At 39.0% G+C, this 13105-nt stretch overlaps 1 protein-coding gene across 1 annotated transcript in view; it reads left to right on the top strand.

Moving 5' to 3' along the window:
• The first annotated feature begins 1353 nt into the window (after nt 1-1353).
• Nucleotides 1354-13105, top strand: part of LOC117567710 (uncharacterized) — a 49015-nt gene continuing 37263 nt past the window's right edge. The window contains exon 1 of the mRNA XM_034247867.2: nt 1354-2000. The gene's annotated coding sequence lies outside the window, so the exon portion shown is untranslated. The remainder of the gene's footprint in view (nt 2001-13105) is intronic.

The following is a 13105-nucleotide window of genomic DNA, read 5'->3' as shown; positions in this document are numbered from 1 at the left end:
CTAGCGACCTGGAGGCGATCACCGAGGTAGACGAGGGGATTATCATAGTCAACGATAATCCAGCAATGATTCAAGTCGACAACGGTACCGAGATCAGAGTGCTGGGCACGCACCTCATCACCTTCAACGACAGAGCCAGAATCAACGGGACTCTATTCGTCAACCACAACAACGCCCAGAGTAGAGTTCCTGGGATCTCCAACTTCCCTATCTTGAATATCACCGCCAGCCAAGATATTCTGAGCCTCCCGTTCCTTCATCGATTAAATGAACGAAACCTGGAGGAGATCGAGAAATTCAAGGAAGAAGCCGGAACGCATCGCACCTACAACGTGGCGTTCTCCGTGGCGGCTGTATGTTGCACGCTCATCTGTGTCGGCCTCACCTGTCGGCGCATCATCACTGCGAGAAGGTCTGCAAAGCGGCTGAGGGACGTCGTTGCGGAGATAGGGTCGGCCGAGGGCGGCCTTAACCTCGAGGGGGGGAGTAGTTAAGACAAACAAACGGTCTGAGTTCGCTGACCGAATACGACACTGGCCAAATAGCTGAATAAGCATTTGACCGGATGTCGTTGCATAGCCGGCAACCACGACATATTTGCGTGGCCGCTATGAAACGATCTCGTAACCATAAGTTGCGGGATTGTCTTGTTTGAATTTATGTTTTAGTTCATTTCTTTATTCGAACAGAGGCACGTCGGCCCTGTAATAAACAGTAATAAGAAATACTCCGCCTTTCATTTTCAAGTTCTTGGATTTCAGGCGTTATCAGTTTAATCAAACTCTTGGTTAAAGTAAAACAATTTTATTGATTTTAATAATTTGTATATCTATGTATGTGTGCAATGGAGAGTTCCACAAAGTACTTCCATGTAAATAGACTAATTAATCAACGTTTATGCAAATAAAGCACATGCATGTTGTTAGTTACATTGCAGATTAATAGCAGTCGATTATGCAGAAATGGTAGCAAAGGACTATGAATAATGGTTAATGATTATGATGATGGTGATGACAATATTAATGAATAACCTGCTAACGATCCACATTAATTTAATCGGTTGCCTTGAGTTTTATTGAAGAATAAAATAATAGTGTATATATAAATAGTTATAATATATTATAGCTCTTAGGATAGTAAAGCTAAGGTTTAGTTCTTCAGCTGAATTACCACTAACTTGCGTGCTCGGCCATTAACAGAATGCATTTGTAACAGCGACAGCGACTCTCACAATGTAAACGGTGAACAGCGCATGCGAGCAACCCACAATCCACAATGCTCTCAACATAGGGCTGTTAGTTAACATTCGTTTGCGTTCGTTTTGTAATGCTCGAGCTCAGTGTTGCCGAGAGTTTCAAGCGTTGTGGTAGTCGTAGCGGCTGACGTTCAATTTCACACAAAAACCGATTCGCGTTCGTTCGCTCGTAGTACGTTCGTCGTCGTCGTTGTAGTCGTATTATCGTCGTATGCCCAGAAAGCTATTAAAAGATCCATAGCGGCATCCAGTTGACCAGTCGGGAATAACGCGTGCTTCTCCTTCCAAAAACACATCCAGCGTCTGTGGGTCGGCTCCTTGTCGTTCGATCGCTTTTTTTTCGAGCCGAGTCTTCTCGAATTGTGATTTTGACGGGTATCCGCAGTCTCTTGAAAATAACATTGGGAAAAAAGTGTACCAAAAATTAAAGGAATTTAAAGAGAAAAATTTGATGGGAACTATGCAAACAGCGGAAGCACAATAAAGCTGCGGCGAGCGAATGCAGATTATGGATGCTGCAGCTCACGCACATAAAAGAGTTGTGATTGCATCTGTGTGTTGTTGTTGTGTGTATGTGCCAGTGTGACCAGTGCAAAAGTGTACAAATCCAAATATCCAAATATTTAATTAGCTCACTCGGTTGGTGAGTGGGACTCAACATAGTGAGGAGAGGAAGGATACAGGATACAGGGATAAGGGATACGGTTCCTTGGCCAGCGGATTACGACAAGGATTAAATAACAAAGTAATTTGCATATGTTGAAAATAAATTAAAATTATGAATGCCCATCAAGTTGGACAATACTAATTAAGCATTAATTTATGCCTCCCCTCCGCCACCGCCTCCGCCTCCTCGCTCAACACTCCACGCTTTGCACTGTGCACAATCCGCAGTCGGATGTCCGTCCGTGTCCATGTTTCGAGTCAATGAAATTTTTAATTGTGCACGCGTGTCGAAAGCGACCCCCAAAAACGGGGAGTGAGTGTGAACGAGTGTGCCTGAGTGTATGTGAGTGTGCGTGAGTGTTTTGGGTGGGTGGGGACTGACCTGTATTTTGTGCCAGATCCGCCCCGTCGCAGAGTGCATGTTTCCCGCATATTCATCATGCGTATTTCAAGTCAGCTTGCAACCATTCCACATGCCCCATGCCCTGAACTGCCCCGACAAGTGCAACTCTGCATCGAATAATGTTGATTTCTTGCATTGTAGTTGGGGAAACTGTGCGTAAATATGCGTTTCATAAATGCCGTTCAAATTCAGTAGTTCAGAAGGTACAATGAACTCTAAACGATTTCTTCTTTGTATTTTCTATTGAATACTTGCAGCTAAATTGTCTAATTTCTGGAAGAGTAATTTTTCTCAGCAAATTTTATGGGGCATTAATTAAAACTCTAACAAACTTTAGCAGTTGATAAAAGTTTGAAAGTTATTTTAAAACTTGCGACCAAAGCATCTTACGAAGTGCAATTTGTAACTTTATGATGTTATGTGATTTTTGAATAAAGATTTAAATGGATAATTCTAGTCATCGAAGTAGAAAATCGTTGTAAGATATTGGAATATTTTGGAGATCTAACAAAATATCATATAGTCGAAATTTAGCTTTAATTTGTAAACTTATATTTTAAAGTATAAATCTGGGTATTATTTGAAAAAGTTTAATGATTCGGAAGTAGAGATTTCAAAAGGATTCCTTAAAATTTTTGTAGTACATTGTTGCTTATTTTAATAATAATGAGATACTTAGAAACTTTGGCAATCGCTTCACAGTTGTCTTAATCATTTTTGTAAAATTTCTATTAGCAACTAAGTGAACCCCATCCTTCTTCGATAACTAACTAAGGATCTCATCAACATTAAACTTGTTAATAAATCGTAGATAAACAAGTTTATTTTCATAGTGGGGCAATGTTAAGAGTCTGCTTAGTTCGCATCTTATTTTCAATTTCAGTTTTCCACTCCAGCTCGCTACGTCTCAAATTAATTCCAGAGTCGTCTCCCTCTCCGCGCCATTCAGTTTGTGCCACGCTTTGGCTCTTTGCCACCAATTGTTGAACGAGCCACTTGGCTCAGTCCACCGGCTTTTGACTCTCACTCGTTGTTCGCTTTTTGTGTTGCGGTCAGTTTGACGCGTGCCGCGTTTTTCGTTCGCACGTGAAAAGGACATAACACACACACACAAAAACAGTAATACATACATTCGTGTGTGTGTGTGTGTGTGTGTGTGTGTGTGTGTGTGTGTGTGCTAAGAACCAAACACACAAAAGCCAAAAAAAGAACCACAACGTTGGGTTAGAGAACATTGTAGAGGGATTTGTGGCAATGGAGAATGGAGAAGGCGTCGGGCTTGGGGCATGAGGCATGGGGCATGTTGGGTCGTTGCGAAGTCCACGTTGACCTCGCGTCGCCTGCAGCGTTAATTTATAATTTACTGTGCTCACTGAAATCGTCGAAACGAGGCGAGGCGTGGCGAGGCGGGGTCTGCCACCAACCATCCAACTGCTGACTGCCACCTGCCCCGCAGCTGCCACCCACTGCCTACTTTTATTATTATTATTTCTGTGCGTTCTACGCGCTTTTCCGTGGCGCGCTTTTCCATGCCGCAATGCCTCCATGCCTCCAGTCAGCCCCGTCTCCAATCTTCATTCGCAATCCTCCGCTCTCATTCCCTTAGAGTTTTTGACTTTTTTACATTTGCCGCCGGCGTTTGGCGCTCTGACGCTTTGTCGTTGTCCTTGCTGTGGTTGTTACTCGTTGCTGTTGTTATTGTTGTTGGTGGTGGCATTGTTGTTGTTGTTGCTATTGTTGCGGTGTCCCTTCATTTACTGGCTCTGGTCTGCATTGGTCCTGTTCTCTTCCTGCGCTTGGCTAGCGGCTCCTTTTTCGTGTTGTGCCCGCGACAGACGTTTGTGAAAATTGCCTTTTCAACTACTCAGTGACATTTGACTTGTACTCGTTGTGTTGTTGTTGTTGCTGTTGTTTTAGTGCTTTAATTTTGTTTTCGTTTTGTATGTGTTTTTTTTTTTTTTTTTTTTTTTTGTTTTTGTTGGCAGCGCTTTTTTATGCACACAGATTTCTGACTGCTGACCCCAGAGCTCAGCGAGCTGTTGCTTGTCCTTTTTGTCGCCGCTTTTTTGTATGTTGCTTTAATTAATTTGCAAATTTATTTGTTGAGATTAAAATACAAAAAAAATTCTTGAGAGACAAGCGAAGCAAATTAGGCAAAAGTTCAAATGAACAGACACATCATATACATTAAATTCAACTTAAAAAACTTGTGTACAAAAATGTATTTGAGTTGAAATGTTCTTCGCTTGAAATGATTTTTTTTTGTTCCAAGTGATACTAATAAGGAAAATAGATGATACACTGAAGAACAAAATGTTATAAAATCAAGATTTTACTCTTCGGACTCTTATTCATAAGACTAAAAAAAAGGTATTCATAAATATTTATGAAGCTATAAATACATTTGAAGCCATAAATAATTGAGATATATAAACTAATTAGAAATTTCGATAGATTTGAGAATTTTGTAGCCTAAATCTAGTATTTAAGGTCTTATTTTGACATTTTGTAGATTAAAATTCTTAGTTTGAGTTAGTTAGTTAAGTACTTAATTTTTAAGATGTTCTTGGTTAAGCCAGTGAAAGAACCATTTTATTTAATCTGATTATCCATAATTTAATGTTATGTGCAAAGGAATGCAAAAATGAAGCTACAAATCATTGAAATTATTATTCTGTTTGTCCGGCATAATTAAATTTAATAACAATTGCCTCGCCTTCAGTCAAGAATGCTTGCCTAGTTGATTTTAGATAATATTCAACATGATTTATGGCATCTGGTGTGGTGAATTTAACCCGAATTCATCGTTTTACTTAGGACGCTTCAATGGCAGGAAAAAGCCCTCAAAATATCTGCTAATAAATTCCATTTCCTTATTCGAGCAGAAGTAAAAACAAGAGTAAACGCACACGCACACACGCTCACGCACACACATAAACAAATTGAGGAAAAGCCAGTGGAAAGCATTTGCCTAACGGCCATTAATCGCTCATTTTTCGCATAAACAAAGAAAGCGCCTGACGATGTTTGCCCAGTCAAAACAAAAGCAACAACGCATAAACAACAACAACAACAGGAGTGTTGTTAAAAACAGCTGTTGGACGTCGTTGTTGTTGTTGTTGTTGTTGCTCGAGTGTTTAACTTTTGCTTCACTTCGAGCACCGCAAAAACCAAAATAAACTTTGTCATTGTGTTGCGACAAATTTTGAATGGAAAATGTCGATGAAGTTGTTTCACTGTCGCCCAGAAAATGTGGCTAATAAAAAAATACAAAAGCAAAAACAAAAACAAAGCAAAACAAGACTAAAACAGAAAAGAAAAATGACATTCACAGCGTGCACACGAATTTAAAATTAAATAAACAAAAGAACGAGAGAGAGAGAGAGCAGAGAGAGAGCAAAAAACAAAAGAAAAACTCCCAAATGTGCAATTAAAAATTTTACAGTCATAACTTTTTATTATTGTACATAATTCAGTTCTCCTTTTAATGCACAGTGTGGCGCATGTTTCCCCCATTTCGTTTCATTTCATATTCTCTTTTTGCTCCTTTTTCCAATAAATTTTCCTCTCCTCTGCCGTTGTTCTTGGGATCTGGAAAATTAATTTCATTTTCGTAAGGCAAATTGCATTAAATTTAACCAACTTTATGTTTATTTCATAATTATTTTGTTGCATATATCCTGCTGTTGTTTTTTTTTTTTTTTTTTTTGGCTTCTTTACGCTTTCTAACGTTTGCTTTGTGATAATAATCACACTTGAAGTCAGAGTTTCATTTCAATGTGCAAATGAAAATAGTTTTATAGCAGGAGTCATAAAGTTAATTTCATTTCAAATTGCTTAGATTAAATCCAGCAGGCATGATTTAAGATAAGCACTTGTGCTAACTCCGCCAACCTTAACCACTTTATTAGGGCCTCACATACTAGTATATTTCGTAATTACTTAGATTGATATCTAACTGATGCATTCGTTTTGTGTGCTCTTGGTCATCGTCCCATCCACACAAAAAGCTAAAGTCAGGTCAGGTATATAACATATTTATATATATTACGTGAAATGAAATGTACAATTAAAACCGAATATTAAAATACGTAGTTCATTAGTTCGGGTCTCTGACGTGGTCCCTAGCTGTAAATATGAAATGTACTCATTCCCTTTATGAATTGTCACTTAATTGAGGCGACTCCACTGGTAATGCATAAATATAGATATCAGAAACTTGAGGGTGCAAGTTGTCAGCTGGCAAAAAGGGGTTACAGGGCCGCGCCCCTGTTAATGTGGGCGTTCATCCTTAGGGAGCCTTGGCTCAACTGATATCTCACACATGTCTCACATTATCCTGGGTTCATAAAACTTCCTAACAACCTATAATTGTCGTTTCGACTAAATAATGCATAAATAATAAAACTCCTGTCGACAGCAGCAAGAAGAACAGTATTAAAACTAAGCGCAACAGCAGACACAAGGCGGGTGGTAATACATTTACTTCGTTTTCGTTGAAAAGGCAAAGGGATTGGGATTGGAACTGGAACTGGGAGCGGGATTGGGAGCAGTGGATTTGTCGGCCAACAAAGTGAGAAAACCGCGACATGGAGCATAAAAAATGCATAAAACGAGGACAAAATAAAGTCATAAAGTAAAAATTGCTGAAAGAACGGCGTCCCGAGACCCATAGAAGAGTACAAAAATAAATAAAAATAAAACGCATACGAAAAAAGAAACCGAGAACCGTCCGACCGACCGACCGAGGAGAAAGAAATAAGGAAAGGAGTGTAATCTGCTCGTATGTTGCACAACCATGTGGCGAGGTGGCATGAGTTTGAGGAGCGTAGGTGTTGTAATGGACGTCTACTATGTGCAGCTCTGTTTGTTGTGGTGAGACTTGTTTGAGGTTTCAATAGGTCATAATTCACGCCTAGTCCCCTTTCCCCTTCCCTTTCCCTGGTTAGGCGCCACCCAAAGGGATTGCAAAAGAAACAGGAGTATGGCGATGAGGGATTCTTAGTAGGTGGCATGCAGATGACGATGGCGCCACATGTGTGTATGTGTGCGTGTGCGTGTGTGGGTGTGGGTGTGCACAACCAATATTATAGAATGTGGAACAAGACAAGCCACTGTTGAATGCTATGACGCAACATCTCATGCACAGTGGGTTTATTATCATGCATAATATATTCATTGCAGGAGAATAATGTAATGGACTTCCACTTTGAATGAAATATCAAACATTACAAACTTATTTATTTATTTCTTCTTTTTATTTGAATTTTTACAAATTATGCATTGATCGCATACAAGTGACACTTTATTATTGGTTCTCTATTTACTTCCTTATTTTTAATATTACATAGTTTGTAATAATTACTTAATTCAAGTGTTGAGTCATGCGCAACGATAACTATCTTTAAGTGTTGTGTAGTGGATAAAAATTAAAGACTACTGAGTGAAACATCTGTAAAGTACAAAAATTTCATTATTTATATATTTATTTCAAATTTAGTAAAAACTACATAATTTTTAAAGCTTTTAAAATATTACAATATTTATTTGAACCGTTATTAAATTTGCATCATTCATTGTTTAATGATATTTATTTAAAATGTTTTCAGTTGTACATACATTTTATTTTATTCTTTTTAATGTGGAATAATTGCATTTAAATATTTTTTGATTGTTCTTAATGTGGATTATTATAGTTTGTTTCAATTGTGTTAAATCGTGTACTTTATAGTACTACCAACTCAGTGGTTGCAACTGTTTATATAAATTGTAAGTGTCAGATGTGCAACTAAGTTAATTACTCAACATTGTTTGCTCCACTGTGGCAACAAATTAATTGTAAATTTATTTTGCCGTTGCTGCCAGTGCTCCGCCTTTAATAATTGGCGCTCCGTACTTTCGATGGCAAAGTGTAAAAACGACAACCGCCCCAAAGCCAAAAGCCCCAAAGCAGCTGCCGACAAAGGGAAGCGAGGAGTGGTTTTAGCAGTGGGGAGGCGGTGCGAGTAATAATGGAAATAAGAACAGCAAACATGTGGTGTTGCAACTCTTTGTTGCTGTTGTTAGTGTCGCTTGTTTTGTTATTAGCATCCGCTGTCCCTGCAACTGCCCCTGGCCTTGTTTGATGGGTCATCTTACAACACTTCTCTTCAGGCTTCTCCCCTCGACAATCGCCACAATCCTTTCTATATCGCTTAGCCTCTTCGCCTTCTATGTGCATTGTGCAAATTTGTTTGGTCGCTGTGTTTGTTTTTGCATTAGCTGTGGTCTGTAGCTCCCTCCTCTCTATCTCCCCTGGCTTATCCTTCTATCGCCACTCTTTCAGCAGTCTACTTCACTGCCCTCTTCTTGGCTAACCAAGTTGCCATCTACGTCGTTCTGCCTTCTTTATGGCTGTTAACGATGAAAAATTTGCGCGATGTGCGTGACCCACCGCCTGTGGCTCCCACTCCGACTGCTTCCCCTCCCCGCTGCCGCTTCATACAATCTTTCTCCTTCATCTCGAGCTCCTGCCTAAGCTACCCGGCAGCCTCTTTGGCTTGCGTGTTGTTACGTGTTTTTCTGTGCATATGTCAAAGTAAGCCTTGTAGTCGGAGACACAAAAACGCAATATAAGCTGAGCACATGAGCAAATACCCCTTGCTATTGCTCCATTAGATATGATGGACTTATTACCATAGCTTACTTCGACAAACACCAATAAAATTAGTTTCTAAGTGTTAAAGAAATTTTAATTTAATGGTCTCTCTGCAGCAGTATTCACTTAAAAACATATTTTCTTGCTTATTCTTCATACATGGAGGATACATATTTATCCTCATTCTGCATTTAGTACGAAAATTACAAAGTACAAAAACAGATAAAAATAGAAGCATTAAAAAAAACATAGAAATATATAGTGATTCCCAATTAAGGTATCTTCCTCTGAATTTAGGGAGATTTAAGAATTAATTTAGCGGCAGTTTTTCGTATTTAACAGCCCAACATGGAAAATATATTAGTTTATTCTTATTTAAGAAATTTATCATCACTCTGCATTTACTACATGAATTCAGTTAGTAGCATCTTTTCTTTGTTAACAGTCGCAGACAAAATTAAATATACATAATTAAATACAATAATAATAATAATAATATTTTAATATATATATTTCTTTTCCATTTAAGTGAAATATCACCACTCATCGTTTAATACAATACAAAATTCAATTAGCAGCACATTTTCTCACTTAACAGTCACCTACAAAATATGGAAAAACATGAAGAAGCACAGAGGACAGACAAATTCTGCACTTGGCATTTTCTCGCTTAAGTGCCAATATGTTCGTTCCCAGTTGTAGTCGTTAAGCGAGGTATGGGTGCACAAGCTATCCTTAATAGTTGCTGCAATCTTGTTAGAATCTCACTACAGGGTATCCTAATACAAAGTTATATCAGTTGTCTGTCTACGAGTTACGAGTCATTTCTACTTGTTGTCGCCGATGTGGGTTAAAGTTAATCTCCATTAGTGAGAGTCCGGGGCCTTGGCTGGCGTCAGCTTTAGGGTTGTGTGTGTGTGTGTGGAGTGTAAGTTAAGTTAGGGAACTTTTCCGTAATGTCCAAAGTGCCGACGATGACTGCGCTGCGCCCAAAGTGGTCTGTGGTTGTTTATGTGTGTGTGTGTTATTTACAGGTATTACGGTGGTTGTTGTTACGCTGCGTTGTGTTATATTTTTGTTGTTGTTATTATCGTTGTCGTTGTTGTTCTTGTGGTGGTGGTTGTTACATGGCATACGCATCATAATTCAAAGTACATTACCGTGGGGCCGGTGCAAGGGGAATTTCAGTTAATGGTCCCTAGATACGGTTCACGTGTTGCTGCCCATGTCCATTTACTTAAATAAAATCGATAGCTTAACTAAATGTTCGCTTGGACAAAGCCCAATGATTGTCAATGATATTTTTTGTGTGCAGGACAAACAAAACGAAAACAAAAGCAAAGAAAAATGCTCCTCTGCCAGTGATTCTAAACTGTCGTCAATGTTTGCTCACACGCGGTAATTAAAACAAAAAAGATAAAGTTCTAAAAGAATCCAATTAATTTCACACGACAGCCAATTAAGTTGACAGTCGTCTGGCAAGACGCCCACTTGCCACTCGTAGTGGCAGATCCTGTTCCCAAAATACACGTTGGTAATTGTATTCCTACATAAACCGTCAATTAATACACCACACACACGCACACATACACACACACACTCTCACCCACCATCGTAACTTGGTTGCGGCACGTGCGTAGGCCATGAAAACCGCGAATTTTAACACAACCAAACAAAAGTCCTTTGGCCACCTCCCAGCTTCAGTTGTCGCTTCTCGTTTAAAGCAGGTTACATTCCTTCTATTCATCCGCAACCTAGAATATATGGTGCATACATATATTTTGGAGAACACGGGAGCGGGCCAATAAAACATGTTTTAACCACCGTCTGATCCCCGCTTCCGTCTTTCCTCTCCACTTCCTTTTGTTAGCTGCTGCAAACAACTCTCTGGCGGCACATTTGAAAATAATTTTCCCAGCATTTTGTAATCCATTTGAAATACGCAAAGGATCCACACAGTTCACATTTGGGATGGGTTTGTGTGTGGCTTGCTTGACGCACCTTTGCCTCGTTACTCGGCATTTTCCACTGAAAATCCCCATGAGTTTTCCAGCAGTGGCAGCAGCAGCGGTTGCTCTTTTTTTTTTTCCTTCACTTGCTACAACAAAAATCACGTTTTTCCGTTTTGTAAACAAAATGACAAACGGACAGCGAGACGGGGGAGCAGCGGAGGAGGGGGAAGAGATACAAGTGAAACGTGCTACACAATTTTGGAGCACAGTTGGCATGGGTTCGATACCATTTATATAAACAATATCCGTAATACCTATTTATATATATAAATGCATTTTTTATGATTTTCAGCCATTGTTATTCAATATACCCTGCACAACAAGGGCTTGAGGGTAGACACAGCTGGAAAGAGCTATAAACTTAATTCGAATATATTTATAGACTTCTGTTTATAGAGAAGTATTCCTTGCACAGTATTACTGAGTCAATCAATCGAATCGTTAATAGTTCTCTGTCAATATGTCCTGAAAGGATACCCCCTAAGGGCACTTGGAACACACGCGGAAATGCCGCGTTGGCTTTTTACTATTAATTAAAAAAAATATCTACTGAAATAATAATACATATAAATTTATAGGTAAATGTTTTCATTGGAACAACAGTTGAAATGCTTCTGCGAATTGTTTTGTTTTTGCATTTGCATTTTCCATCACAAATATTTTCGCACCGGAAAATTTCATGCAATTTGAATTTATTTGCTTTTCATTTTGCAATATACACAAACGCAACATGTGAAACGCAAATTTTTGTTTATACACTTTTAAAGTTTTTGTGCATTTTGTGTGCAACAAATTTTTGCGGTTGACCACAGCACAGAATACAACGAGAGGGTCTCTTGTCATTGCCAGGAAATCGTTTAAAGCGATTTAAAACCCATATTTGAAATTCTTCTCTTTTGGATTTGTCTGTGTGTGGCTTTCATTCGAGGTATTTGTGTATCTTATTCAAGTGGCTTCAAAGTTGCAAGAAAAGTTTCGAACGTTTTTTCACTTTTGTCAGAAATTCATTACGCAAAATGTTTGCTTAGCCAGGAAGCAGAAGACACCAGAGCACAGATCCTGGAACAACGCACAAATTTAATTAATTATCTCAACCACAGAATTTAAACTTGATTTGATGTGGTGCAAAGAAAATGGAGAGAGCATGACAACGTTCATGGAATTTGAACTTTACTTGAGACTAAAATATATATGCGTTTTTATTTAAAAACAAAAAAGGGGAAAGAATACGGAAAGAAATAAGAACTTGACAAATGCTTACGTCATACAAAAGCGTGGCATTAAATATTAAATTCAATTATTTAAATGCCAAAGTCGTCTCCCTCCCGACCAAAACGATCCGCTAAACACTTGAACCCATTACTCAAGACAACGAAAAAATAAAATAAAAACCAGAATGAAGAATGAAGAAACAAGGAATATTCATATAGTATAAAAGGCTGGAAAGAAAATACTTCAAGTGGCAAAACAGAAGTTACGTGAAATGAAATGAAAAGACGCTGAAACTGAAACTGAAACAGAAGCTGTAGCTGTAGCTGTAGATGAAACTGAAAGAGCAAAGTAACCTCTTTCAAAGGAAATTCCCTGCAGACTCAAGTGGAAACAAAATAAAGAATAAGTGCTTATTGTTGTTGTCGTTGCTGATGTTGCTGTTGTTGCTCCGAGTTTGTAACGCGAAACGAGCAAAAATAGAAGTAAGATTCTATTATTAACAATGCGCCCCGTTCTGAGGCGACGTGCAGATATCCTGGCACTTCATAAACAGCGGCAGAAGGACGATGTCGTCGCCGCTGACGATGAGAAGAGCAATATGAAACAATGACAGCCAACAATGGACAGCACAAGAACAGCAGCAACAACACTAACACCAACAGCAGCAACAAGGACGAGGATGAGGATGAGGACGAGGACAACGTCATCATCTTGAACAAAGTGTTGACATCTTTTTGCTCATTCATTGTATGCTTGCAAGTCTGCGCTGTGCCATGGTGTCCTGCTGTCTGCCACAGACTGCTAACAATCCTTGACTAACGCTATGCGTCCTTTTTAATTAATTTCACTTACTACAACAGGAGTGTTGGATTCGCACCCACCCACCCATTCAACTATCTCTTCCCACATCCTCATCCAAG

This window comes from Drosophila albomicans, chromosome 3, assembly GCF_009650485.2.
Source record: "Drosophila albomicans strain 15112-1751.03 chromosome 3, ASM965048v2, whole genome shotgun sequence".
Lineage (NCBI taxonomy): Eukaryota > Metazoa > Arthropoda > Insecta > Diptera > Drosophilidae > Drosophila > Drosophila albomicans.
This window is presented reverse-complemented; position numbering and strand designations above follow the sequence as displayed.